The 26,579-nt window shown below is 34.0% G+C and overlaps 1 protein-coding gene and 1 non-coding gene across 6 annotated transcripts in view; one reads left to right on the forward strand and one right to left on the reverse strand.

Moving 5' to 3' along the window:
* The window catches only part of KCNT2 (potassium sodium-activated channel subfamily T member 2), a 375,975-nt gene that overhangs the window by 41,867 nt on the left and 307,529 nt on the right, over positions 1-26,579 (forward strand). The gene's annotated exons all lie outside the window — the stretch shown is intronic.
* On the reverse strand, positions 18,494-18,601 carry LOC118530858 (U6 spliceosomal RNA). The gene has a single exon (XR_004914857.1). It is a non-coding gene; the product is annotated as a U6 spliceosomal RNA (small nuclear RNA).

Raw genomic sequence — 26,579 nt, forward strand, 5'->3', positions numbered from 1 at the left:
TATTCCATTTCCCACATAGGCTCTTTGAAAAGCTGTCTACTCTCCTCAGTAGTCCTTCTTCACTACCCTCATCTCTTTCTTAGCAGAAGATCTCACTGTGCACTTTAGGAATAAGATAGAAGCCACCACACAAGAGTTTTCTCAAGTTCTCGTAACTAGACTTACATGAGCACCCTCTTGCACTAACTGCTTATGACACAGATAAGAGACATCTTTCCGGGTAGTGAACAACATAATTCTTCTAGACCCTGTCTTCTCTCACTTCCTGATGAATCTCAAGCATCCATTATCAATCCTATTTGTAAAAATTGGAGGAAAACATTAGAAAGTCCTAGATTTATGCCAACAATATTTGAGATTCAATCTCATCATGCAGAGACCTAGAAGCAATGTTATCACAAAATTAGACTTTTGGGAGAAAGGGGATATTTGAGGTTTGGGCTCGACAGATAAGGAAATTATTAAGAGGGTACACTGTCAAGAAGACATTCTAGGTAGATGGAAGAGGGCATATGAAAGTGAGTTATGTTCAAGAGATGGTCCTTAGTGTAGTGTGGTTTAGTTAAAACATTGATATTCAAATAGAATAAGATTGTGTGATATGACTGGATAGACTGAACTGTTTTATGATGGACCAATTCTAAATGGAGGAATTCATATTTAATTTTGTAATTAATATTCAACTAGTAAAGTTTTTGATTAAGGGCTATATTAATAACTATCTTTCTCAATTAGATGTTACATAAACCCTGCTTTTTTATGTATTATTTATGTGTTTGTGCATTTTTAGTACATATTTTGGTCTATGGACCTTATGTGTATTTATTCATTGATTTTGCAAAATACTGTCTCAAACATTTTAGGTATATACTCAAAACCTAGCAATATTTTTATCTTGCTTTTTAAAATATCTTGTAACAGAACAAAGTGCTAGTTCTCATAATCTATTTATGTACATCTTATACTTTTCTCATAGCAGGTACCCATATTAAGTTGACATCTGTATGAGCCATTCATCTACCACATTTAGCTATGGTAATGATGTGCAATTTCCTTCTTATCACTGAAGAAGTGTCCTTTAGATAGCTATTTGTCAGTTGGCCCCAGCATGATGAAACTATAAAAATAGTTCATCCATTGTGAAACTAAAGGTAAGTTTCCATTTTGATTTCATAAAGTTTTCTTTTTTTCCATTCTTAACTCCCACCACTGAATCTATCTTTTGATTACTTCACATCTGGCCTTGAAATAGTCTCTTAAGACCTTGTTTTTTTTTGTTCCATTGCATTTGACTAATTTTGCACATAGTTGCCAAACTCCTATTCATAAAAATGACTTTGATCAAATCATTTCTCACTGAAACAACCTTTATTGTGCATCTCCCTGTCTTCTCTGTGGTCCAAAGGATACAGTTGAAATTCTTCAACTTAACATTGAAAGACCACCAATTTTGATACCAAACTACCTATGGAATTACTCCAGCTGCTCTACTCAGGAAACCGTGTCCTTTCCTACTTTATTACTTTTCCCTTTCTGGAAGTTCATTTTTCCCCCACTGTTTTAAACTTTTTAAACTGATGGAATTTGACCTAGAAATAACAGTCCCACTTCTCTTGTCAATAAAGGATCGTTAGTGATCTCCTGCCCTGAATTATCTTTTCCTTCACTGCTTGCTTATTTCTGTTTTATTTAGCTCACTAAATATTCACTGAGGTCTTAATGGGGAGGGGGCATTTTTTCAGTTATTTGCATGAACAATAACAGCAAGGCCCATTGTCTTGAAGTGATTGCATTTCTGTGTAGCAACGCACACAGATGATTTCAGTAATACAGTAACTCTTCAACATCCAGGGACGATTATATTAAGCCAGTCATCATAATTCTTCATTACCCATGATTGGAAAAGGAATGGCAGTGGCCAGGTGGGAGGCATTGGATGGAAAATTGTTCCTTTTTGAGAGAATAAAAACAATAAAAAATGCTTTCTCTTCTCCTCATATTCCTAATATTGCTTGACTTTCCTGGATAATTGGGAGGGGTAAGGAATAAGATCTAGGTTAAGGTCCCTTGAATTCTTGGCAATTGTTGAGAAAGACCCCAAACTGAAGGCAAGAATAATAATTTGAAGCCCAAGTCCTAGAAGTAGGAAAGCTCAAATACTGGGATAGCCTCTGAAGATATTTAAGTCTCTAATTATCTACTCCTTTATATTAATCCTCTATACAGAAAGTAGGTGCAGATCACACATGAGTTTGAAGCAAAGATTCTGTATTAGATTTGGACGGTGGAATCTAGTTAAAAAGAAAAATACTGTGAAGGGGAAGAGTATTTTCATTTGGTTGTCAGTTTTTCTGGTTTTGTTTAATTTGTTTGCATTTGGCAAGAGAGGAGTTTGTCAAAACCACCAAGCTAAAATAGAATTTGTCCTGGAAGTAATTAGCTATTCAGAAAAAAAAAAAGAAAGAAAAGAAAAAGGAAAAAAGAAATTAGAACCTTACTTCACACTCACCAAAATAAAATTCAAGATAAATGACCCAATGGCCAACTTACTATTTTCATTTGATTTTTTTCAGTCACCTCAAATTTAGTTTTCCCCAACCAAGCAAACTTGCTCCCCGCTCTGTGTTCTTATTTTTTGGATTATCTACCCGTTATAAAATACCTTCTGAGTTATCTTTACCCAAATTACTGTAATATCCTTTTCATTGCTAGATCCTATTGCTCTTACTCATGAAATATCCATGAATACATCCACTTCTCTACCACTCCCATCTTCTTCCAAGCTTCTCCCATTTCTCACCTGGACCTTTAATTAGTTGGATGAAACTATTCCATTCCTGTCATCCATTTTCTCCTTTGTAGCCAGAGATCATTTTGAAATAGAAAACTAAACATATTTTCCCTTTCTTCACATTTTTGAAGAAAAATAATCAAAAACAAAATCTACTTACATTGTATGTTAATTACACTTGAATTAAAACAAAACAAAACAAAAAAACCCCCAAACAGCAATAACAACGAAAACCCCCGAATCTTCTAGTCCAGAAATTGTCTCCACAAAGGTAGGAGAAAAAGATACAACTTTTATCGCTGAATAAGCATTAAACCAGGATGTGATACATCACAATCCAGTAAGACATTGCAAGAACAGATCTCACCTTCTGATCTAGCCAAGCATATACAACCTGTTACATGCATGTTCTCAAGTTAAACAATAACTAGTCCTCAAATAAGAGGACTTGACAGAACCCTTTGTAACACACAGTTCCTCCTAACTTTACCTGGTAGTTGGGGTGACTATCTGTATTAACTAATTGGCTTTATCCAGAGGAAAAAACAAACTTCTCAGCTCTTTATTACAGGAAGTAGTTTTGCAACTTGGAGCCCAGAAGTTAGGCTGCTGTCCTACTACGGAAACTGAGATAGGGTGCTATCTCCCTTGATGTTTATATTTCAAAGAGATGACTCCCAGCTTAAGAAAGACAGTCCTGAGTCTGTCTATAAACTCACAAGAGGCTTACCTAGTTTTCAAAAGGATTTATATCATTTTAGAGGAGGAAAGTACTTACAAACACACATTTTCTAAAGTAAATATTCAAAGAAAAGGGAGGGTAGAGAAATCTCTTCCCTATTTTCAACTGGGAGAATTAAGCCTCTTATTTTTAATTTGTATTTGTCTTTACAACACTGAAAACCTTTTAATGCTTTCCATCCTTCTTAGGATAAGGACCAGAAATCTTAAGAGGCTTATAGTGCTGCCTGGTCCCCTTACTTATCTCTCCAGCTTATTTTTCCATGCTCTCCTTTTACACACTTTCAGCTCCATTGTTCTTACTTTCCTGTTTCAGAATGCACAGCACACTGCTTTAGCACAAGATTATTCTGCTTCACCACCCCCTTCACCCTTTAGACTTCTTTGGTCAGATCTTCTACATCTCTGTTCAAGCATTCCTTTCATTAGTGGCTGTCGCTTGCATGAGGTTTTAAGCCACATGAGCACAGGGGCTAGATCAGATTTTGCTCACTGTTGGTTTATGTCACGTTTAAGGTATGTTTTCCTGATGCATGGTTAGCACCTTACTAATATTTTTATAGGTACGAATGAAAAAGAGTAACATGAAAAAATAAATTAGTAAAAAAGTAAAAGAGAATATAATTGAATATCAAATATATGAATGGAGGATAGCTTCCTAAGATTAAAAAAAGACTGTAGAACCAGTTTCTTTAAGAAAAAGAATGATAAATTTGATTTAAAGTTTCCCTCTGTATACACACACACACAAACACACATACTCATACATATAAATCAAAAGGCAGATGGAAAAAAGCATTGGAAAAATACAGCAATGGATTAATTGCTATATTAAAATTTTTTTCAGAGGATATTTTGCAAAGAATTAAGTGAAAAACCCAGAAATGATGAAATACAAGTAAATGCTAACCACAGAAAAAATACATTGCCAATAACTGAGAAATGCACATTAAAATGAGATGCCATATTTAGCAGTGCTTTTTACAATCATACTGTTTAATATAGAAGGGGATATAGTAAAATAGGAACTTTCTTACATTGTGACTGGGAATGTAAATTTGTACAACACTTTGCAAAATGATTTGGCAATATTTATCAAGATTCTTGAAATGTCCATACTCTTTGAACAAAGAATCCACTTCTGGGAATCTACTGTGTAATGCAGTAAGCATTTTGCACATAAATCACACTTCACAGTTTGTTTTTAACAGTGTAATGCTAGAAACAATGTAAATACTCAAAATTGGAGGAATGGTTTACTAATTTATGAATATGTGTATTTATGGAATGCATTTCTCTGCAGGCACAAAATATGATCTTTTCAGGTAGTTTTTAACAACATGAGAAATATGTTTTGTTTTTTTTACTGCCAGGTTAACATACAACACACACACATATAATACCTATATGTATAATACCTACACATATAAATGCATATAAATATGCATATATAATACATAATACATACATACACAATGTTAAATAACAAAAACAATATTCCATTTATTTACTGTGACCTATATTAAAAGTAAGTAGATTATGCATAAAAGACATTTTACCTTAGGTGATCTTTAAAAAGCTCTTATTTAGGTATGATCAACTTAAGGAGCGTATTTAGTGAATGTTTTTCCCCAAGTAAAACAACTATTGTTTACCTACTTGTTTTTTGTTTATGTGTACCTCATTTGTATTTCAAATAAATGTACCTCTCAAGATATTGCTTGCTTTATGAAAATTGATGTATTGTCACCTTTTCATAAAACTATATATAAACCTGTGTGTTGGAATTAGAGATTTATAGCTAAATTTTTTTACGTACTAAAAATATTCAAAAACTGGCACGTTAATCAGTATGTATTTTTCAATTTTACTATACTTTCACAAAATAATTAAAAATAAGTTTCAACTCTGAAAGAAAATGCATTACACTATATAAAAAAGAGAGTAAATAAGAAACCATCAGAAAAATATTTGGAAAAAAGGCAAATGTAAGAGAATTGTGAGCTTATTTAATTCAGCATTTTCTCTACTTACCATTAGTTCACAGCTTATTTGTTTTTGGTTCTGTTTTCCTGGCAAATCATTGACCAAGTCCCCAAAGACATTAGAGATTCTGGTAAGTTACACATTACTTGGCTTGTTACACTGGTTGTGGAAATATTATTCCTCCCATTTTCCTACAAAAGCTGCAGGCCAAAACAAAACAAAACAAAAAGAAAGAAAAAAGCCCCACAGAAGTGAAGGCAAATTTCAAAATTATTACACAGTCACAGATTAGATATAATATCCTTACTTTGTCTTTTTTGTTAATTGTTAACTTGAGGTAGATTTTAATAGATTTAACTACTTGATTCTATTTGGTATCTATGATTTCCACATGCACCTCTTCGTATGGTATGGGAGTTGCATTTGTAATTTCTCCAGCAGTGGATAGGATATGGGACTATGGCTACTGAAGAACTTTCTTTGATTTTATTATATCATGTTATTTTCTAATTAGGAAGAAAAATCAATCACTCACTGTATTATAATAGCAGCTTGCAGTAAAAGAAAAAAGTATTAGACATCATGCACTTTGCCAGGATGCTGATTTGTAACATTTTGGTGACAGCAATGAGATAAAATATTAGAGTCTTTTTAGGATGTGCAACCTCTCACATCTCACCACATAAGAGTAATTAGATTGTATTGCTTTTTCTTAATAATTCTGAAAGGTATTTTTTGATAAAGAAGTTTGATTTCCTTGGGAACAAAGGATGCATCTTAAAATAGTAAATACATATTTTCATTTAAATGAATGTAGATAACTGGAAAACTGATTTATTAACCTGCTTCATCAAGTAAATTACCTGCTCTTATTAACAAATAAGTCTTCAAAAATATGAATTTTTTTTACCTCCCCTTTTAGTGATCTTATAATTTTCTCCCTTTTTTTTTTGCATGCTTCTCATCACTTTGATATTAGATGGGGCTAATTGTGGTAAGCAAAATTGAGTTACACTGGTGTTATTTAATGAATTCTCTGTGAATACTGGACCAGATTGTCATTTTTCTTATAAGCCCACCATTTATTTATTTATTTATTTATTTATTTATTTATTTATTTGGTACAGAGATTATGTTGAGTCATAAACTTTGTAAGAGGAGAATAACCACAGGGGCCATGAAAAAGTACATCTTGACTATTAATTAACACGAAGCTGCTTACTACAGGTGATAGAGTTCAGTGGGAATGTTCCTCAGCATCATTATATTCCTCAAGAAATGGGATAAGATGATATTTGCTATGTTTTTGGTTAATTCTTACTCAAAATTATGATACATGCAAATACTATAAGAATTATGAAAAGAAGATTTTATGCCATTGTTGTCTTTCTAAAACAGGAATGGTTTAGCTCTTTATGAACTACTGTGGAGATATCTGGAAAATGAAAAAACTCATGATTTTAATAATAAAACTATCAGTAATTCTTTTTAAAAGCAAATACAATGTAAGGATGAACACAGCTATTGAAAGAGTTGGGGAGTATCATTTTAGAATTAGAGTATGGTCTCTGTTTTCCACTGGCATAAAAATATTTATTTGTTCTCTCTTTTTTTTTTTTTGACTTATTTTATTTGGGTTCAAGATAGGGATTGGAATTGGGTAGGCAACCACTCTGATGACCTGATAGACAAGGATAAGAAGGACAGCAGAATTGTCAAGAGTTTGAGGTTCATTGAATTCATAAATATTTCTGACATATCACAAAATCCCATTACTTTTAATATAGTGCTTAGATTCCTATAACATTCTGAACTTCTCAAAATATGTCTCACATGTTGTAGTCAGTTCCCGGTGTAACAATTCAAAAAGGACACCAACCAGGGAAAATAGAAGAGTGAATTGTTCTCCTTATAATAGAAGGGAAGATATCAGGATGGAGAGTATGAGAGAAATATATTCCAATGCCTGGACATATTCAAGTTCTTCAGGGAAGTGACCACCTTGCTTATTTAAGTCAATATGGTAGACTTTCTACCTAGCACTAACTAAAGCCCACAGTGGATGTTTTATAAATGAATGTAATTGGGAAAGAAACTTGTTTTGTCATGATTCAGAGATAGCAGGAAGCTACAGGAAAGCACATAGAAGAAGAACTGTCCCAGATTTAGGATCAGACTTCATCCTAATGAAGTGGGTTCCCTATCACTAACATTGACTGCAAAGGCTGGACATTTGTCTTTTCTAGATGATTTAGAAGGTGTCTCTCTAAGGAATAGAAGAAAGTAGATATTGGGCGCCTGGGTGGCTCAGTCGTTGAGTGTCTGCCTTCTGCTCAGGTCATGATCCCAGGGTTCTGGGATCGAGCCCCGCATCGGGCTCCCTGCTTGGCGGGAGGCCTGCTTCTCCCTCTCCCACTCCCCCCGCTTGTGTTCCCTCTCTCACTGTGTCTCTTTCTGTCAAATAAATAAAATCTTAAAAAAAAAAAAAGAAGAAGAAAGTAGATTTTAAGGAACATTCACATTTTAATTTTATAGGATCCTACTTTATATATCCTTTGCATACAAAAACTGCTGTCACCACCATCTAAATGAAATAACAAAGTAGTCAAAGTTTATTTTTATAAACCCCTCTCTCCACGTGAGATTCCCTCTCCTTTTAAAAACAGTCCTTCCATCTTCAACACCCTCAAAATCCGCACATCTACCTGCCACACACTGGCTCACCTATTCCCTGGAGCTGTACTCTGGATACAATTTCAAATATCAAATCTGTTTTGTTCCTCAAACCAAAACAAAAACAGTTCTTATTGTGTTTTTGTGTTATAATCTGATGAAAGTAATTTAACAGAGGTTATGGATTTAAGATAGATTTAGCAGTCTCGGAGGGTATTTAAGCATGAGTTAATCTCGTCAGTCTCTAAGTAGTCAGGCATAGAAGAGGTGAGAACCGGGAACCTCGGAGCTTTACTCGCCTCCTGGAGGCCAAGCTGTGCCTACTCACTTTCTTCATGACTCCCCTAGAGGTAGTGCTGTAAAAACATGTGCTGTGAATAGAGAAAACATGGTCTGGCACAACGTTGGCAAATATCTGAAATCATGAATCATAAATATATGAATGTGAAGAATTTCTTGTATTTTGAAAAAAAAATACATCATTAGGAACATAATCTTCCCGTGTTGCATTCAAATTTTCCATGGGGGTTAGCTGAATTTACTTCAGCAATCTTTCTCCTTTCTACCATGTTTTTTTCTTTTTACTGCCCCTACAGCCTTTGGTTCAGAGAACAGAAGCATCTACCTGAAGGAAACAGAGTTCCCAGGATAACTAAATAGACAGGGAATAGAAGTGAGAAACAGAACATGTTGTTTTTTGGTGTTTGCTGGCTGACTTATTTTAGAACCTGTACAAGTTATCTTGTGCCTATTTTTAAGCCTGTGTACATGGATACAATGAAAGTGTGGTTTACATTTAAAATCTTTTTTAAGTTAAGTTTTTCATTTTAATTCCATGTAGTTAACCCACAATGTTATATTAGTTCCAGTATGTTTAAAATCTTAAATGGTGTCATATATATTAACACAATACATAACTTATTGGAGAAAGACTACAAGGCTAAAATTATTTTCTTGATTTTGATAATAATTTATTAAAATAGTATATCCAACAGAAATTACATGCATTGTAAAAATCCATGTTTTTCTGACAGAGTGATCACAGAATGTGCCATGTTTAAAATAACCAATCTTCATTCTGTGTTTTTTCTTACACATGGTACTTGAAGTAAAACACTTAAGAGGAATCTAGACAATCCAAATGTTTGATTTTCAAAATGATTTTGCCAGGATCTTTGGGCTTAAATTTTTTCTCTCACTCCTGCTGAGAAAGTGCATACATTTTGAAATTTAGTCTATTTGAGCAATGCTTTTTTCCCTTTCAGCTGATAATAAGCATATGGGAGTGGGATTGAATTTGAGACAAGCTGTTGATCTCTATTGAACACCCAAAAAAAAAAAATGTAAGGTCTCAAAAAAATTTTTTTTAAACTAGCTCTCCACTGATAGGCTAAAAATGAATTAGAAATTCAGTACACTGATGTAAAATCATCCTGATATGGGGCTTATAGGAAGAAAAGTGTGGTTGTGGTATATTTTATAATTGGGGTTGTGATTATTTTGCCTAGTCCTTAGAGTTATAAAGTTACAGTGTTCAAGGAAGAGAATTAAGAATCAGATAAGGATACAGATATTCACAAAATGGCAGCAAGAATATTATTATCATACCTTTTATGTCACCATTCTTTTGTTATCTTATGGTTTGCTATTTTTAGAACCATATCATTAGGAATAACATATATATCATTTCATATATTTAGATTGATAGATATCCTTCTCTACCCCTAAGACTTTGAACATATAGAGACCATACATTAGAGATATGAACTGATTTTAAAGAACATAGTTATAAATTTTCTGCTGTTTATATTGAGAGAGCAGGTTTCAGAGAAATCAAGTGGTATATCTAAAAGGAATTGAGAGACCTGGGTTTCATTTGTATCTTTATGATACTGGATACACACAACCATTTACCTTTCCTGGTTCTCATTCTCTTTGTAAACCAACAAGGCTGAACCAGAATAGCCATTTCTAGCCCTAGTTAGTCTGACCAGAGTAAGGAATAGGTGTCTTAGAACATTTGTAAACTCATGAGGTCTGTGTTTGGGGCCTTCTGGCTTCCATTTTGTGGCCACTGTGCCCTCCCTCTTGCTCATCCTCTTTCTGTGTAAGACATTCGGGCCTAAGGGCCCATGAGATTTCCTACCAAACTCTCTCCTTTTTGCCATTTTGCCAAGATTTATTGTGTCTTTTATAACGTGTTGTTTGGTTTAACCTCTGTTAAAATACCCAGATCCTATTCAATTAAACTCTGCTTTCAGCTAGCAACAAAAAATACTTGACTTTTTGAGGAACCTCCATGCTGTTATCCAGAGTGGCTGCACCATTTTGCATTCCCACCAACAGTGCAAGAGGGTTTCCCTTTCTCTACATCCTCACCAACACTTGTTGTTTCTTGTGTTGCTGATTTTAGCCATTCTGACAGGTGTGAGGTGATATCTCATTGTAGTTTTGATTTGTATTTCCCTGATGATGAGTGATGTTGAGTATCTTTTCATGTGTCTATTAGCTATCTGAATGTCTTGTTTGGAAAAATATCTATTTGTGTCTTCTGCCCATTTTTTAACTGGATTATTTGTTTTTTGTGTGTTGAGTTTGATAAGTTCTTTATAGATTTTGGATGCTAACCTTTTATCAGATATGTCATTTGCAAATATCTTCTCCCTTTCTGTAGGGTGCCTTTTAGTTTTGTTGATTGTTTCCTTCACTGTACAGAAGTTTTTTATTTTGATGAAGTCCCAATAGTTTATTTTTCCTTTTGTTTCCTTGCCTCTGGAGACATATCTAGAAAGAAGTAGCCATGGCTAATGTCAAAGAGGCTGCTGCCTGTGTTCTCCTCTAGGATTTTTATGGTTTCAAATCTCATATCCACCAATTGCACCACTAGGTATTTACCCAAAGAATAACTCAAAGGGATATTTGCATCCTGATGTTTATAGCAGCATTATCTACAATAGCCAAATTATGGAAACAGCCCAAGTGTCCATCAGCTGATGAATGGATAAAGAAGAGGCAGTGTACACACACACACACACACACACACACACACACACACACAGAGGAATATTACTCACCCATAAAAAAATGAAATCTTGTCATTTGCCATGATGTGAATGGAGCCAGAGAGTATTGTGCTAAGTGAAATAAGTCAGTCAGAGAAAGACAAATACTGTATGATTTCACTCATATGTGCAATTTAAAAAACAAAACAAATGAGCAAAGGGGGGATGCAAACCAAGAAACAGACTCTTAACTAGAGAACAAATTGGTGGTTGCTAGAGGGGAGGTAGGTGGGGGGGGATGGGTTGAATAGGTGATGGGGATTAAAAATGCACTTGTGATGAGCACTGGGTGTTGTATGGAAGTGTTGAATCACTGTATTGCACACCTGAAACTAACGTTACACTGTATGTTAACTAACTGGAACTTAAATAAAATAAGAACTTAAAAAAATAAATACTTGAATGTATCTAAATAACAGAATTACATGGTTTTCAAATTTTAGTATGCATTACTTGTTGAAAATCCACATTTGGATCCTGTTCCCTAGAGCCCTTTAACACCCATTTTTAACAAACTCCCCAACAGATTCTGATACTAGTTGAGAAACATTGCTGTAAGATTTTTGCATATTACCAGTGATTTAGGATTTAATTCAAATTATAAGTGACCAGAGATGGAATATTTGGGGTTTGTGATTTGATGCTTCAAATCACATAATAGAATTATACATAATTTTTATAGGTTTTACTCCTTAAATTGTTCTCATTCTCTAGTGTGGGGGCTTATTACCTGCAAAATAATTGTTACTTTTTTTCCTATGAGATTTCCTATATAGTAGTTTTCTTTGCAATACTTAAAGTTCATGTATAAAAACATGGAATCACAATACACAAAAGTGGAAGAAAATGGACTTTCAAAATTTCATTGAATAACAAAATACATAAATTTTGCTTTATCAAAACATAAAATTTAAAGGAATGTTTCAAAAAACTGTAGAAACAGATCTTCCCTAGATGACTCAGTATAGAAGTGCAAGGCAAAGTATAAGCTATTTTTATTTATTAGTTATTATTGTTTTCTCTAATTCCCCTCATATCCTCATTTTCATGGCTTATAAATGTTCTGCCTTTTTAATGAGCAAGTCTGTGAAATTCCTTAAAACCTATTACTCAATGTGTGGCCCTGGGCACTTATTAGAAATGTAGTCTTGGACTGACTCCAGACCTACGCCAGACCTACTGAAGTAGAACCTGCATTTTATAAGATTCTTAGCTGATTTGTCTTTGTTTTAAAATTTGAGAAGCACTACCTTAAAATGCTTTTGTCTTGTGTTCTACCATACTGGAGTTTACTTCTAATCTGTTACTTTATGAAATGATTTTTTTCAAAGATTTTATTTATTTATTTGAGAGAGAGAGCATAAGAGAGCACAAACTGTGGAGAGGGAGAAGCAGGTTGCCCATCGAGCAGGGAGCCTGATGCAGGACTTGATCCCAGGACTCTGGGATCATGACCTAAGCTGAAGGCAGCCGCTTAACTGACTGAGCCACCCAGGTGCCCCTGAAATGATTTTTTAAATAACAGCGTTTCAAAGATAGCTGTATTGTTTTTGTACAAATTATACATGCCCATTTAAGATACTAAAATAATACTGAGAAATATAAATAAGGAAACTCACTCAACCACTCAGAAATGACATTATTAAAAAAAAAGAAATAACGTTATTAACATATGATAATTTCAGATATCTCTGTATACAGATACAGAGGCAGCTGTAGATAGGAAGATGGATGGATGGATGGATGGATGGATGGATGGATGGGGAAAGGATGAGACAGCATTTTAGTGAGATGAAATCATGCTATATGTAAAACATTTAAAAATTAAGTTACTGAGTTAATTTTTCTAAATTCAGAATTGAGAATTTATTAAAAACAAAGAAATTTAAGTGAAAGGTATTGCTGAACCTGAAGCAATATATATGTATATATTTTAAAAGAAGAGATAATTAGATTGTAAGAGTCTTATAAAATGTGATGATGTCATGGGATGGATGTGCTTCAAGTGTAGACATCTGTTATCTGTCAAATGAAGGATGGGGAAGTAAATATCATCACACTGCCTCACACTTCCACCTCCCAATTTTGTTTCTTCAAAAACAATATTTTTTCTAATATTCATTCTACAGTCATAATTTCAATAGTTGTTTGAGTTTATTTCTTTATTTAGGGTTGTACTTATCCATAGTACTTATCATAGCATCTCCCATCCTGAGTTTTTATTGTGATTCACTTTTTTTTTTTTTAAAGATTCATTTATTTATTTTGGGGAGAGAGAGAGCGGGGAGGGGTGGGGCAGAGGGAGAATCTTAAGTAGACTCCACGCTGAGCTGGGAGCCCTACATGGGGCTTGATCTCATGACCTTGAGATCATGACCTGAGCAGAAACCCAGTGCACCACCCAGGTGCCCCTATTTTGATTCATCTCTTAAATATAGGGATTTCATTAAATATTTTCAGCTGTCCCCAGGAAAGTCTAAGGAGTGTTTGATTTCTATAACTTCTCGCATGCTTGAGGAGGTATGTTTTTTAATTTAATTTAATTTATTTTACTGAAAGGCCACAAATTGCATGAATATATAATTCTTTTGTTGTTTAATACTGTAGATATCACTGTTTTCAGGTATTATCTGCTTTAAGAAATACCAGATCACGCTAACTCACCAATCCCCCTTGTAATTTACTGAATATATGCAAAATTCTTTTTCTGTGAAGTTTAATAACTTTATTAGAATATGTCTTATTTGCTATCAGTTTTTTTAACATCCATAGTGTGCCATAAGTTGCTGCAGCTTTGAGTTTTATTTCAGTACAGTTTTCTTCAATCATTTAAATTTTTTTTCTTTCTCATTTTACTTGTTCTTTTTTTAAGGAAGTCTCTCTGTGTGCTCAGAGTTCTTTGTTTTTCTTCTGTTTCAACCCAGTAGTAAGAGTAACACAGATTTTTGTAACAAGTAAGTTAATCACTCACTAGATTTTGGTGCAGAGGTTTTGCCTTCTATACTCTCACTATCCTTTGGAAATTAAAAACAGCATCCTTTTCCGGAAGCTAATGAGTATTCTGAACTGTGGCCACACGGCAGAGGTGACTTGGAAAACACACAGAGTTAGGGGAAGGTGTCCATCTGTTGATAATACAAATATCAAATTGTTGGCTGCTATCCCTAGAAGGTACATATGTCCCAAAGCCAACATGTAGTTCATAAGCTTCCTCTCTCAGAAGATACATAGTTTCCTCTCTGATAAAGACAAATGGTATGATACCAAGAGTACAAGGGACAAGAGAAAAAAAATAGATGAATTTACCTGATCAAAATTAAAAATCTTTGTGCTTCAAAAGACATCATCCATGAAGTGAAAAGATAATCTACAGAATGGAAGAAAATATTTGAAATCATATATCAGATAGTGTAGATATTTATATCTAAAATACATACACAACTTTTACAACTCAATAATCAAAAGACAAATAGCCCAGTTAAAAAAATGGGCAAAGGATCTGAATAGATATTTTTCTACAGGAGATGTACAATTGGCCAGTAAGCACAAGAAAAGATGCTCAGCATCATTAGCCATCAGGGAAATACAATTCAAAACAACTATGAGAACTGACTTTACACCTACTAAGATGGTTATGTTGAAAAAGACAGTAACAAGTGTTGATGAGGATGTGGAGAAGGTAGAACTCTTGTATATTACCAGTGGGCTTGTAAAATGGTGCAGCTGCTTTGGAAAACAGTCTGGCAATTTCATTTCTCAAAAGGTTACATACATATAGATTTACCATATAACCCAGCAGTTCCCCCTCCTTGGTATATACTCAAGAGAAATGGGAACATATGTTCATGCAAAAACTTGTACATGGGTGTTTATGGTAGCAGCTTTATAATATACCCCAAAGAGAAACAACCATATACCTATCAATGGATGAATGGATAAGTGAAATGTGATATAGCCATACAAAGGAATATTACTCAGAAATAAAAAGGTGTTAAGTACTGATACAAGCTATAACATGGATGAACCTTGAAAACATTATGCTAAGTAAAAGGAGCCAGTCACAAAAGATCTCATATAACATGATGCCATTCATATGAAGTATTCAGAATAGGCAAATCTATAAAAACACAACGTAGTTTAGTGGTTGCCAAGGGCTGGGGGGTGGATGGGATACAGAGCCACTGCTAACGGGTGAGTGAGTACAGGGTGTTTTGGGGAGGCTGAAAATGTTCTAAAAATAGGTTTGGTGATGGTTGTATAGCTCTGTTAATATACTAAAAACCATTGAATTGTGTACTTTAAGTAGGTAAATTTTATGCTATGTGAATTATATGACAATAAGTCATAAAAAAAACCAAGTGGGGTGCAGTCTTACTTCCAGGTTTATCTTTGGTCACTCATCATGCATTCTTATTGTGGACGCTGAGCCATCTCCCTAGCCTGATCTTGCTCCCCAAGGTCACAGCCTCTGCTCACTCGCCCTTGTACCCTTTCTGTATCCCTGTTGATGCTGTTCCCTCTTCTCTTCAACCCAGGCGTTTCATTTCATGGTGGTGGTGAAGATGGAGCTAAGTGGATAGAGGTGGTTTTATTCTTTCCTTGTTCTCTTTTTAGTTTTAAGTCACTACATAATTATATCCTGCTTACCGCCCAAGGCCTTCTCTTTTGATTCCAAAAACCTCTTGTGAAAGTAAAAATCTAAACTTGGACAATTTTTTAATGGTTGTTTTTTGAAATTAGGGCTGTGGGAAATATTTCATAATTCAAAGGAGTTGTAACTTTTGCTGGTAGCTTTGCATGCCTGGATAAAGTATAAACACATTTGAACCGAATTATGTTTTTCAAACCTGCTGGCTTTTGAGAAGTCCACTGGTCTTATTTTTTTTTTTAAATCCTTTGCTAATAATGAGGATTATTTTTTTTCTCTTGTCCAGAAAAACATTTCATAAACTAGTTTTAAACCCAATATTCTTACTTTTTTGAAGTCAGTTATTATTCCAAAGTTTTTTCTCAACTGCTCACATCCTGAGAAAAATCACACTGCTTAGTCTCACAGGAGACATTATTTGTATTACAAATCAAATTTGATCATGTGTAATGAGACAGGAAAGTGCCAAGCCTGCCAATGTGCCTTAATGCTGCTCAGGGCTTTCTTTTTCCAGTGAACTCTGTCTGAAAACAAATTAGAATGAAAAGCCTCCTCAGTGAGAACATGGAATTATATCAAAGAAAATGTCCAAGCCATTGGAGTATTTCTTTTTTTTTTTTTTGATTTTATTTATTTATTTGAGACAGAGAGAATGAGAGAGAGAGAGAGAGAGCACATGAGAGGGGGGAGGGTCAGAGGGAGAAGAGGCTCCCTGCCCAGCAGGGAGCCCGATGCGGGACTCGATCCAGGGACTCCAGGATCATGACCTGAGCCGAAGGCAGTCGCTTAACCAACTGAGCCACCCAGGCGCCCCCATTGGAGTATTTCTGACACCCAACAATTCTCTTCCGGACCAGAGACTTATTAGGCAAATTTATTTCCAACTTCTAAACCTAGAATTTCCCACATTGCCTTTTCACTTTACTAATTGCAGTCACATTTATATTAAGACCCTTCTGTTACTTTTGGAAGAGCATTATTAGAGTCTGAAATGTATATATATATGTGTGTATTTTTTAAATAGGTAATACATTTATATAGTTTCAAATTTTAAAACTTATGTAAACAGGAATAGAGGGAATCAAGTGAAAATTCTCTCCTCTCTCTCCCTGCACCCTGTTTGCATTTCCATAGGCAATCAGTTTAGTTGGTCTTCCGTTTCTTGCATATTCTTCAAGAAACATTCTATAAATTTGGAAGCAAATATGTTGAGGACTGTATATTTCTTTTTTATACAAATGATAGTGACTATATAGTTGTATTGTACGTTTTTTCTTTCACTTTATAAGAAGTCTTGAAGATAGTTCTGCAATGGGGCATCAGGTTCTCCCATTTTTAAAAGTTGCAATGTGATCCCTTATGTGGGCATACTATAAGTTTTTGATACAGTGACCTTTCTTGGATATTTAGGTTTCTTTAGAGATTCATCTGAATTCCATGTATGAATAGTTCTTTTTATTACTGAGTAGTATTCCATGGTATAGATGTACCATAGTTTATTTAACCATTCACTCATTGAAGGACATCTGGGTTGTTTCCAGCTTTGAGCTATTACAGGTTAGCTGCTCTGAACATTTGTGTGCAGGTTTTTTTGTGCACATAAATTTTTATTTTTCCGACATTAATGCCTAAGTGTGCAATTGCTGGGTTACGTAGTATTTGCCTGTTTAGTTTTTTTAAGAAATAGCCAAACTTTCCCAGAGTGGCTGTACCACTTACATTCCCATCAGCAATGTGTGAGTGATTCAGTTTCCCACACCCTCCTAGCCTTTGGTGTTGGAATCTTATTATTTTGGCCATTCTATCAGGTATTTAAGGGGTCTAATTTTTAAGTTATGAAATATTACAAACTTTATTCAGTAAGAAACATCCAGAAAATTATAGTGGACTTCTATTTTTCCAACATGGGATGATTCTTCAAAGATAAATCACAAGTTAAAGATTATACTGTACAATTTTTAAAGTTAAATTTAATATTTTTTGGACTCCTTTTATCTCCCAATATTTTCTTTTCCATTATTTTTTTACCTTCACAGATTTTTCTTTGAGAGTATTAAGATGGTAGTAAACGTGATTTTTATTTTTGCTATTCAATCTGACAGAATTTATAGTTCTGTGGTTCTACTGGAAGAGACTTCTGACTGATAATACCCCATGAGAGGTACACAAGGCATTTTACTGAGATTAAACTTTAGTCTTCTGATTTTAGAATCCTCACAACTGCAGTATGTTAAAATGTTAATTCTCTAAGATATTGCCAAGAGACAGATGGGATAATTATCTACATATCAAATATAATTGTTTGGAAGCTACAAATTAAATCATGAGCTAAATTTCTTATGCATGTAGCTTAGGTCTAGTGAATTCCCTTGAAGAATTTTAAGTCAACAGCTTTAAAGACCACCACAGCTATATTTAAAATTAGTGTTTTGCCTACGTATTTGCTAAATAGCTATATTATCTATTTATAACTTCATGTAAAATATCTCACAGTGTTTTTGCTTTTCACTTTGCTTGAACATTTTCTGCTTTTGATGTGCCACTAACTTTTTCTCTAGATGACTCTTACCCTCTGATCTCTCTTCCTTCGTTATTTTTCTCAGTGAAGTCTCTGCTGGCCTCTGTAATACTTACACAGGGGCCATGCAAATCTTCTCTGTATTGTTCCTGTTTTCGTGTACGTGCCGCCAAAGTGAGCACTTCTGAGCTCTGGGCCAGGTTTTATGCTCCTTCCATAGGTTTCCTTCACTCTTGTTTCATAAACATGTCCTGGCAGTTCCTCAAGCCCTTGTCATCCGTTAACAGAACCTTTTACTTCTTGTCCTCATGAGGAGGACCAAAGCTTTTTTTCTTCATTGCTGCTTCTCCAATGCCAACCTTGGCACTTTTCCCATAGTAGGCACTGAATAAATATATATATTTTTGTTGAATGGTCGAGGGAATGAAACTATGGACTTAAAAATACCTCCCAATCTCTAAGTTCCATGGGACTGTTCAGTATTCTTTCTCCACTGAGTTATTTGTTCCTAACTCTTGTTTCTTTGAACAGGTTGATGAACTCAAAAGGGAAATTATGTAAGAAGGGAGTATTGTAGAGAGTTGTCCTGGGTTTGGTTTCCTCTAACCATTTGCATGTATCTTAGACTGATACTATAGCTCCATCTCCTTCATCTTATATCTTATCTTTTGGCAAATCAGAGTTCTATAAAAATCTGTGTCAAATCAGTGTCAAATCGGTGATTTCTGAAGTTTTATATTCATAAGTGCTATCAGGTTCCTCTATTTTCTTGTCTTGAAAAGACTTGGTGTCATTTCGTGGCTTTGTCTGTGGGAGAGTAATGCATATTTGGGTCAATTCATAGAAAGTAACTAAGAAATTCTAACTAAACAGAAAGTAAAGTTTAGAAACTATATTCTCTTAATAGATAAGTTAGGCAGATTATGGCTTAGTGTAAATGACTTAGTTAAACCATTTATATCATGATTTTAAAATTATGAATGCTCTTTTATATTTCTTCCTTTTGTAAATTAAACGTATACACAATTTTTAATTAGACAGAGAAAATGATTTGTTTAAAGTGTTTGATCACCTCATGTTTAAAAAATAAATATATTTCTTTAATATTTGAACAAGTAACATTTACATATATTAATAATCGATAGCTATAGACGAATGTAGTGAAAAGTCTTTCTCCCCAGTCTTGTCCTCAAGCCAGTTTTCAGCTGTACCTCCAATCAATAAACATTTTTCTTAGTTTCATAATATCATCTCATCTCATAGGAAATGGCTTGTTTAAAAGTGTAGAGTATATTATCAGATAATTAAAATAAATTTTCTATAACCAAAAAGTGAGTCTCTTAAAATTAGTGCTGCTAAAATGTAGCAAAATAGGTCATGGCAGAAGATAGGCTATCTTCCTCACTAGAGCAGAGATCAGCAAATTTTTCCTATGTAAAGCACCAGATAGCAATTATTTTAAGCCCTGGAGGCCATAAAGTCTCTTCTACAACTATTCAACTCTGCTGTTGTAATTTAAAAGTATCCATAGGGGCACCTGGGTGGCTCAGTCGTTAAGCGTCTGCCTTCGGCTCAGGTCATGGTCCCAGGGTCCTGGGATCGAGCCCCACATCAGGCTCCCTGCTCTGCGGGAAGCCTGCTTCTCCCTCTCCCACTCCCCCTGCTTGTGTTCCCTCTCTCGCTGTGTCTCTGTCTGTCAAATAAATAAATAAAATCTTTAAAAAAAAAAATAAAAAAAAAAATAAAAGTATCCATAGAAAATATGTAGATGAATGAGCACATTTGAGCTTGAATAAAACTTTTATTTGTTTTTCATAAAATTTTCACATGCTATGAAATATTATTCTTCTTTGAATTTGTTTCCAGCCATTTAAAAATATAAAATCAATCTTAGTTCACAGGTTATAAAATAACAAACAGTGGGCAGGATTTGGCTTCTTGGCTATTTGCTGACTCCTGATGTGGATCAAGATAATGTGGGTTCTAACACAATTTCATTTCTAATTGATTTTTTCTTATATATATTTAAAATACTGTTTATTAAATATCTTAATTTTTTTTTGTCTTATATGTCCATTTCAGTATATTAGGGAAGAAGATGTAACAATTGTTGCATGATGGTTAAGTGCTAGACACTTTTTTTTTGGTACATTATCTCATTTAGTCCAGTCACCAACTGTGTGAGGTAGATATTCTATTTTATAGATAAAGTAATGAGGAAGAAGGGGATTAGTAACATTCCCAAAGTTATATACTTGCTAAGAGGTGGACTGTAGTACTTAACGGAGGCTTATCACATTCTATGTTTATAGAATTGAACAACTATTTTTCAGCCACATAAATGTGCTGCTTCCACTTAGAGTTCTATGCTCGTGTTTAGGTGTTTCTAGCTTTGTTGTTTTTTATTTGTTGGTTGATATTCAATGCTGTTATTTTCTCAAAGGTATAAACAGGAAAATTGAATTCATATTTATTTTCATTACATAATTTTCACCTCAGTGATTTTGCTTTACCTAGCTTCCTTTTAAGGGGAACTGGATTGGAAAATAGGCAAATGGAGTTTGAAATACAGAGTAATTTTTTTTTTTCAAATATGGTCCCTGTCTTGCAGTTATATGTATAATTCAATTTTTAATTTTGCGATTTCAGTTCATTTCCTCTTGAATCCTCAAATGTTCAGAACATATGATGACACACCAATATTGGGAGATTGTTTTTCACAATGGTTAGAGGAAGAATAAAGTGCTTTTGTATGGGGATTATAAAATATGTTAAAGTACATATTCTTTTTTCTGGACTTAAAAACAATTAAGAGTGATCCTTTTATTCAGCAACAGTATTAAATTACAGTCACAATGCTGATAGTAAAATTTGCTACCCTTCAAAATAGAATTCAACACAAAAAACATTTTAATTCACTTTATTATTATTTAAATTTATACATACCTTCATTGATACTGATTTATTTCATAGAGATTATTTCAAAATATGTAAGGATTCATTAAAGTATTTGAACAGGATTGTTAAAGTAAAAGCAAAAACTAAATAGCATACCGTTGTAACTAATATCGCTTGTTTGGAAAAGGTTAAATTTTAAGTTTATTTAAATCTTGCACTAATAGTTTGAAATATGTTAATTAATTGGGTGGTTGGGACCTTCTACACTCATCAGCTATGCCATAAAATATTTTCTCTTCAGTTCTGGGAGATACCTGTTTTGGAAGCCCTTTTTAGGGATTTGTGGGTTAATCTCTGGTCTACAGGAGCATTCTGTAATTAAATAATTACATTATTGGTTCCAAATCATAGAGTTTTAGAGATCAGACTATTTCTTTTTTTTGGTGATTGTTTAAAAGCTAATCATTAGAAGATTAGCTGAATGACCTGTAGATGTCAGAGACAATGATTTATTTCGTATCTGCCTCCAAAATTTAAAGCAGAAGCTAATACTGAGATCATGCCATTGCATTTTGTTTTATTGATAAGAGTTGCAGTCATTACTTAATGACTACCAAGATAAATGAGTGGGGAAAATGCCCCTAGTTTATTTAAAATAAAAACTAAATACTGTGTGTGGTTAAATTGAAAACAGCTGGAAAGAATGTAGACTAATGCTATCCTAAATTAGAGACATTAATATCATTAAAAACATTAGTTGGACTTAAATTTAAAAAATTTTATACACTGCAAAATATTAACATTTTGAGATTTATAGGCATAAATCAGAAATCTATAGTTAAGACATGATAAGCCTGTTGAAAAATATCAATGTATAAATAGTTACACTTTATATACATGCCATAATGATTTAAGAAAGCCCTATGAGGTCACTGTATTCCCAGCAGCCCATGCAGTGCCCAATACCTGTGAGGTATGCAAATATTTATTGAATTAATGAGTGACACCTATCTTCTGTATACTTCGTTTCCTAAAGAAAAATACTATTTTCTTATATAGTTATATCAACCCTCAGTGGAAATAGTACTATTATCTCTTTTTATAACCAAAGTACTATTGTAAGTATAATAGTACTATTATTTCTTTTTATAACCAAAAAAGCTGAATATAAATCAAAGAAGTTTGTAATGGATAATTTTATTAAAATATATTAGTTATTTTCAATTTTCATTTGTATTTATATTTGATTTTTGTCTTCAGGAAGTTATTTGACAATATTTTGCATGAAATTTATGAAATGCCCTTGCTTACACAAAATATAAAACTGTGTAACATAAAACAAAGAAGAAGTTAAAGCCATTTTTAAAAATTTTAATTGAAATATAGCTGACATACATTATACTAGTTTCAGTTGTACAACATAGTGATTCAACAATTATATACATTATGATATACTCACCATGGTAAGTATAATTACCATCTGTCACCATACAAAGTTATTACAATATTATTGACTATTTCCTATGCTCTACTTTTCATCCCTGTGACTTATTTTACAACTGGAAGTTTATACTTCTTAATGGATAAAGGGGATTAAGAAGTACAAATCCATTTATTTATTTTTCATTCAAATAGAGTTAGCATTTCATGGAAGTACATACTTCGTTTCTCAAGCTCTAATCCTCTTAATACATTTTAAAGTTAAATTTCCGACTGGTTGGTGCTAAGATAATAAACACAAGTCAGAAAATTTTAAGAATAATCAGTATAGTCAAATGGTCTACTGAAAATTGGATCTTACAATTTAGTAAAACCTAATTTTAGTATAGCTTGATATTATGTATAGTCATTGATACTTCAAATTAGGGTTCCCTATGAACATAATTACTTATCACTTGTATTATATATAACACCTTTGTTTAATAAGTTAGCAATGCCAACAGAACCAAGGTTATAAAAATATACAAAAAAAGTGAGCATGATTCAAAAATAATTTTTTGAGGGGCCTTTTTTTTTTAAGAGCCCAAATTGAGCTAAATTGTATTACATTCTCTCAAATATTTGTTAGAGTGGCTTTCAATTATCATTATCTAATTATCATTAGAATTATCATTAACTGATTTAGGCTTCTCTGGCTTTCCAATTTCCTATGTGTGACAGATACTACCTTTAAATGAGTATTGTTCACATTCACATACTTTTACAAATAGATGACAATTGAAAAATTGGAATTTTATCTTTGAAATTTCAAATATAAAGCCAAACTCGGGGCGCCTCGGTGGCTTAGTTGGTTAAGCGTCTGCCTTTAGCTCAGGTCATGATCTCAGGGTCCTGCGGTCCACCCCTGTGTTGGGCTCCCTGCTTAGGCGGGAGTCTGCTTCTCCCTCTGCCCTTTCCCCTGCTCATTCTCTCTCTCTCTCAAATAAATAAATAACATCTTAAAAAAAAATAAAGCCAAACTAAAGAAAATTGAGATAGTGGTTGGCCATGTGGGGAACACTATCATAGTGGCCTTACCTAGATGAGGCCCATGGTGTAGTGTCTCAGACTCATCCTAGAATGCTTCTGATTTTGTGAGGCATCCAGAACTGTGCAATTTTCAAATCAACTGCTTCATGTTTAGCAAGCAAAAGTATGGTTGAGATAGAAACCGTAAAGTTAGGGTAATGACTTTGTTCACATATGATTTTCCACGCAAAATCATATGTGTGGAAAGGGAAATTATGATCAGAATTATACTTTGGTAACATGGACTCAGAAATAGAGAAAAGGCAAGTGTGTGATTTGGAATAGTCTGTAGTATGTAGTCCATGTTGTAGCTAATCTCTAGTAGGAGAATTATAGAATTTTCCTCCGTATTGAGAAGGTTGACAATTCATCTCTTCCATTGAGATGATTCAGCATAGAGAAATCAGTGAAGTTGTGTCCGTTCTATAATGTAGTCTGCTTTTTCTTGCAGTGGACTTTAAGATCTACTTATTGTACACTGATAAAAATGTATAAACCTTTTTTTTTTGGTGGATTTTGAATTTGCTTCATCTCCAGGTTTTACCTTTTAATCAAATGCCTAAGAAGTAGGCACCATTTCTTTTCCCTTAAGAAATTCTAAAGGCTAAGATGGAGGCTTTCTTTTAATATGTTTTTTTCCTACTTAATGTTAATTTAGTTCTCAACAGCTTTCTTGGTTTCCCCATTTCCTCCCTATTCTTCATCTGAGAATAGTCTCAGGACATAGACATTTCTGTATCAGCTCAAATAATTAGTCTCCCAAGTCTAGCAAATACATGTTAATAATAATTCTGTGGCTTATCAGCACATATGTGGCTGCACATAAATCAGCACATATTTATTGCCTGGAGCAGGATTTCAAAATGAGAAAGTTTAAAGTAACGTACCTAGCCAGTTGTGTACTTTGAATGCAGAGACAATTTCCCTGATAGTCTTGTAGGAAATCAATTTACTCCATGGAACAATACCTCCATTTATGATTTTCTCTCAAAGTATGAATGTACTGAAAATGGTTATCTATCAAAGGCATTCAACATTGAAGTAGAGACACTCATTGACTGTGGGAGGCAATCTTTGCAAATTGTGGTTTTCTGAGATAGTGAATTACATATCTTTTTTTAAAAGATTTATTTATTTGAGACAGAGAGAGAGACAGCATGCATGTGCGATCTGGGGGAGGGGCAGAGGGAGAGGAAGAAGCAGACTCCTAGCTGAGCGTGGAGCCCGTAGCCTGGCTAGACCCCAGGACCTTGAGATCCTGAAATCATGACGTGAACTGAAATCAAGAGTCGGATGCTTAACTGACTGAGCCATCCAGGTGCCCTGTGACTCACATATCTTATGGGAAACAATTCTCTCCTTTTTTCCCCCCCATCCATCACATTCCAAGCTTTTGTCCAGAGTGCAAGAATACTGGGCCTTAATGATAGATATCAGGCATTATCTCAAATTGCAAATGAAAGCCCACTTTCAACTAATAAAATTATTTGTGGACTGACTGCCTATGAGAAGACAAGTCCCTTGGCCCAGGCAATATGGTACAAGTGGAGAGGCCTTTGCTGTCTCCCACCTATTCAATCTATCCACTCTTTCAGTGCTTTGACCTTCATATTCTTAGCACTTATTCCAATTTGTAATTGAACATTTATTGTTATGTTTTTTCATTTTTTTATTCTTTTGACCATAATATAAACTTTGTGAGAACAGAGGCTATTTTTTCTGTTGTTCACTGCTTTATACATGATGCCAAGCACAATAGAAGGCATAAAAAATATTGAATAAATGAATAAATGCTTCATGTAACCAAGCTGAGATTCTTCTTTCCACATGAATAGATTTAAAGAAATGCTAGATTTCTGACCAGTTGGGAAGCTATTCAAATCTCATTTTATAGGTGGGGGGATTAAGCATCCCTGAAGATGGAAGAAACTGAAAATTTTCCAAATGCATTTTGGTCCACAAGAGTGCTATCAATTAATGTTAGTACAGTTGACTCCTATTTATACTCACTTCTTTCTGGATCATCATATTTCCCTTTTTAAATGATTCTTGTAGTTATGAGACATGAAGATATGAAGACATCTCCATAGAGAAATAAGGATTATGATCTCTTTTTGTAATTGAGGATACTTTTCTTGTTATACATAGAGTCCTGAGAAGTCCAATAATTGTTAAAGATTGAAAGAGAGCTTCACTGCATCAGTAGCTTTTCTCATACTATTCTGTTAGCATCAAAATGAAAACTGTGTTCTTTAGAAGATATTAGCAGGTGTTAAGCAATACCCAAGTTGGATTGTGATATTCTTGATAATCCACTTTGTCACTAACTTGACAATACACATTCTAGTCATGATATCATTTATATAATCCTTGGTTTGCCCAGAGAAAGAATGGAAATATAGTGTGACCTGTCAGAGGTCTCTGTGTGTGTCGGTTATTTGAGAATTTCCTTTGCTTTTGAATTGCTGCTTGAGAAGGGGTAACCTTTGAATGGCCAAAATGTACTTGGGAGGAAACAGTGTTTCTAGGATCAAATGGAGGAGTAAGCTGTCTGAGCCCCTTTAGTTCATTGCAGCGTTTTTTGTTATAAGTCATATGGTTTTAAGCCTTGGTTTATAAGAAGAGCTCAATAATTTGATTATTCATCAGAGCACATTAATAGAGTGGAAGATTATCCTATAAACATTCCTTTAACATGTAAAAGTTCAGATAGAGAGTGGAAGTAACTGACTTTGGCTCAGCTATAGGGAATAG

This window comes from Halichoerus grypus, chromosome 7 (genome assembly GCF_964656455.1).
Source record: "Halichoerus grypus chromosome 7, mHalGry1.hap1.1, whole genome shotgun sequence".
In the NCBI taxonomy this organism is placed as follows: domain Eukaryota; kingdom Metazoa; phylum Chordata; class Mammalia; order Carnivora; family Phocidae; genus Halichoerus; species Halichoerus grypus.